Consider the following 4,877-nt stretch of genomic DNA (forward strand, 5'->3'; position numbering starts at 1 on the left):
AATACCGCATAGATATTGAGCCAAGACATGCTCTAAGTGTTGACCTTCTCTTAAATCCTGAAGATATTTTCTTCAGTCTTCTGGGAAGGTGGATTTTCTAGAGCATGAAATGCGAATCAAGATTTGATCTGAATCCAGACTTTCTTCAAATTAAAAGATGTATTTTCTATTAGGTAAAAAGCAAAGAGCCACTAAGCAATGTATGATAAGATTATCAGGAATCCCACATTCCTGTATTTTTCCTCTCTTTATTGGAGTAGCCCGATGCACATTAAGCCAGGTCTGTCTGTATCCTGTCTAAGTTTGGGGTAATTTTGTCATGAATTTGATTGAATTAATGACTTTTGGTGATCATGCTCATAAATCTGGGGTCAGTTGGCAAAGGGATGGGCCAAAACAACAACTTTGGAGCGCTCTCACTATGCATGTCCAGAACATATTTCAGACATATAACAGAGCCTTCGATGCACATTAAACCAGGCCTGTCTGTATCCTGTCTAAGTTTGGGGTAATTTTGTCATGAATTTGATTGAATTAATGACTTTTGGTGATCATGCTCATAAATCTGGGGTCAGTTGGCAAAGGGATGGGCCAAAACAACAACTTTGGAGCGCTCTCACTATGCATGTCCAGAACATATTTCAGACATATAACAGAGCCTTTTTTCTGGATATTTGATTCTAAGTGTGGAGAATAACCCATCTTGTGAGGTTTGTGTCTGATAGCATTGATTTAACACTTCGGAGAACATTTAATACCACAGTGTTATTAAATATTTTTAATGGATTGATCCATGCAGCTGATGGGCCAAGAATTATTTAGCGTTCAATGGAAAAGTATTGAAAGCAAATACATTTTAGACGATCAAGTCTGATCATCTAATTGCAATTTTATCATCGATCATGATTGATCATTTCATGAGCTGAAAACACAGTGATATTTTACTCAAATATATTATCCCTGTAGGGTTTTTTTTCCCTGTATGTCACAAATGATGCTGCTTCATTTTCTCCAAAATTAAAACATGTATTGCTGAGAAATAACGAGCACATTAGTTATGTGCTGACAAAAGCCCAGTCCTCTGTGGTGACAGAAGTGGAGTCTCTCTCTCATTACTGATTGCAACTATTCACACATCTTAATGCAGGCACCAACAAAGGTTGCCAAGAGCACTTGAATTAGCCTTTTATATTGAGAAATAGAGCAAAAGAGACTCTTGCATATGAAAATGTTTACCAGGTGGCACAGCAGCTTTGCTTATATTAATGGAAAACTTTGGGAGCAGTTTGTGGCTAATTGAACTTCTGTGGGTGTTGGAAAGCAAGGCCCAAGGATGGCTTGGTTACACTTTGAAATTTGATTTCAGAGCTTGTGTGAGTTTCTAGCATTCCAGCGGCTTTTTTTATTTATTTCCTGGTTTCCTTCTCTGTTGGACTTTGCTGAACAGTGATGCATTTTTTGACATTTTCTAACCTGTGAGTTCAGGACTGTCTGCACTCTGGGATGAACAGCGAGCTGGAAATTTAGGTATTCTTGGAATATTGAGTCATCTTCTCCTTTGTTTCTTTACATTCAGTAATTACCCCTGTTCCTTCCACATATATATCTCTATATCTATGTATAAACCCACCCTTCTATACATGAATGTATAGGCAAACCAGTACAACTGCATTTAAAACACCTAAACTAAATTTGTGACTAATTTTTTTGGGGGAAAAAGGCCATCACTGTAGTGACATTATGGCACCATTGCCAGAGATATTTAGCAGCTTTTAGCAGCTCTTGAAACTACCTGTCCCATTTTGGTGGCAGACTTTTAGATGAAAAGAATATTAATTATTGTGGCAATTCAAAGGAAAACTGACAGGCTGCAACTGGGACTTGGCTTTGCTTCTCAGAGAAAATCCAAAGGAAGAACCTGCAATTCTTATGACGTAATTAACTTCTTGTTGCAGCCCTCCTATATGCAGGTGTTTACATTATGCAAGATACACACAAGCCCAAGTATCTTCTTGCAGACACTTCAGCAGTGAAATTAACGGGGAAGTTAAAAGTTCTCTCAGTGAAATGTTGCTTTGGGATCCATTATGTGTGGCAAGGCTGGGGGTAAAGATTTGAAAAGTTGTGGGGTCGTTGTAAATCTGTAAAGAATTCCATCACGTAATATAAAGTGTTGGATTACGCTGATGAGCCAGGTGGGGGATCTTTTATCACTAATCTCTTTGTCTGGAGCATTTAGTGATAACACTTCTCCCATCCTGCTGTGTAAATACCACACAGCACAGTGCCTATATAATAAATGTTCACACACGTGTGAGTTTTTAGATGTCTAGACATATTTTTCAAAAAGAAGTAACTGGCATTCACACAGTGGCACTGATTCATCCCAGATTTTACTGAGTTTAGTCCAAACTGGATTGGTAAATATCAAAAGTGTGTGCCCAGAACAACTGAAACGTTTTGATCCAACACATTTTTGAAGGATGATTGGAATTTCGGAGCAATTTCTTTCTGTCCTGAGTTCACAGCCTCAGGTGAAATGTTGATTAATGTTACACTGCTCCATTTTCTCAAGGACAGCCTTGTAAAAGTGACTGTAAAGGCTGATTACAAATATCCAGATTACAGATGGCTGGAATCAGCCTGTTCTCATCTGACTGGAATCATTTAGTTTGGTTTCATATTCATCAGTGCTTCATATGTAAAGTTCAATGTTCTAATCTCTGGAAATGCAGTGTCTGGAAAGTTTAATTACAAGTTTTTACCTACAAATGAACATCTGGAGCTTTTTGGAGTTGTATCAACTTCTCTGTTAGAGTTTCTCTCCTATTTGTTGCTTCTGTGACTTCAGAGTTAATTTTGCCTTGGAGGAAGCCTCATATCTTATGATTATCTGGTTTTGATTAACTTTATTGAATTGCTGAGCAAGTTCCTCCTTTTCCATCTGCGGTGGAAAATCTGTAACAGGTAATGCTGCAGCATGACCTACTTCCAATTTTCAGCTACAGAAGCAGGAGGAAAGGATTACAAATGTCAGCAGCAAGGGTAACACTTATTGGGGTGGGTTTCAAAATGAAATTTTTCCTAGCACAGGAACTCTGCTCCATTAAGAACTCTCAGGGAGTGTAAATACACAAATTTTCTTCTGAATCATGGTGGTTTTTCCTCTTTGATATCTCTGTGTTCCATTCCTACTGTCTAATAAGTATTAAAGGACTAACTTATACTTGTGTGTAAATAGCAGTAACAAAAATGAATATATGTTAAGAAAATTAAACTGAAAACAAGAGTCCTACACTTTCAGCTAAGAATATCCTTTTTCTCCATCCATTTTAAGCAAACCACCCTTCCCTCAACCAGTTACACTGTTAAAATAGTCATTCTCCAATCTCTCTTGGACTTAAACATGTGTGAGTTAGGACATGTGTCAAATTTTATCTTGAAGAGTGTAAAAATAAATGAAGGATAGAATAGGATTGAACAGAATAAGACAATAGGAATAGAATAGGAATGAGAATAGGAATGAGAGTAGAATAGAATAGAATAGAATAGAATAGAAATACTCTTTGCCTCTCTCCTGGAGCAGCAATAACAGCCATGAGAGTTGAAATCCTCTCTTCCCCCCCAATTATATTCTCAAATATAATGTGGGATGGTGGAAATAGTTCAGATGGCTCAAGTGTGCTGAGCTGGCTTTTTGAAGTGATGAATTGCTCCCAGCTACAGCCACTGAGCACAGGCACAGAGCCAGCAGCTGTTTGAAATGGCAGTTCTGGAGAGCACACAGAGGATGAGGGAAAGGAGGAAACCTTTCCAAGGGAAAGATTGTTCAACACCTGTTTGCTGCAGCGTGTTTTGTACATCTGCCCAGAATGCCAAGGACTGGCCATTCCAATAAAATAAGATGCTGAGCGAATGAACCATTCATCTCATCACTTTGTTAGCTCATACATTTCTGTGTTCCCTTTCAGGCAGGAAAAAAGTGCTGGTTGGGATAATTGTGTAATTAAGTGAAATTGGTTTCCGTAGATCTAAAAGGAAAACACGGTTGGCTTCCCACCTGTTCCTTCTGAGGGACTCTGCCTGTCTTATCAAACCCCTTCTTGTTTAAATGCAAATAGGAGAGAGTACAAGATACCGAGTGGTTTTGAACAATGAATAGCTTTCTTTCTAACCTGTGAATTGGGAAGAAGAGCACAGGAACTTTAAGGCTGCAATCAGGATTCCAAAGGCATTCAAGTACACAGGCATCTTCTGTTACTCGACACTATTCCACGTTAGGGTTTTACTGTCTTTATTTGGTCTTGGCTTTGTTTGGCTCTATTCATGGCGGATGGTCTTAGTTTCTCCAAAAGAAAAAGCCCCAAAAAATCCCAGTTGATTTATGGAGTTGATATTATCTTATTGGAAATTAAAGTCTGAACACTCAATAGCTCTAAGGTGAGACTGACATTGATTTCTCCATCAGGCACCACACCCAGATTGTATCAGTGGCTTCAGAGGAGTGGTAAAAGTCAGTTAAGTGACTGGTTGCTAATTGTCTCAGATGACTGGTAATAACTCTCTACTTTTATGATTTCATTCTATAAACCTGATCTATAAATACAGCTTGCAGCAGTATATTATTATCATGGCTTAGGATCCATTCCCATGTTTAACTTTCAGATTCCAATCATCCTATTTGTGGTTTCTATAATGCCTTTATATTAATACCAGAGCTTTGGTGTTTAAGTTAATCCTTCCTTTTCTTTGAAAAGAAAACAAAGGGATGAAGCAGAAAGAACAGAGTGGCACAAGTAATTTTTTTTTAATATAAAACTGATACCTCTTACTCTCAAAAATCATCCCATCTGTTGTGATAATGAATGTAATGGGAA

Source organism: Corvus brachyrhynchos, unplaced genomic scaffold, assembly GCF_000691975.1.
Source record: "Corvus brachyrhynchos isolate BGI_N302 unplaced genomic scaffold, ASM69197v1 scaffold544, whole genome shotgun sequence".
Lineage (NCBI taxonomy): Eukaryota > Metazoa > Chordata > Aves > Passeriformes > Corvidae > Corvus > Corvus brachyrhynchos.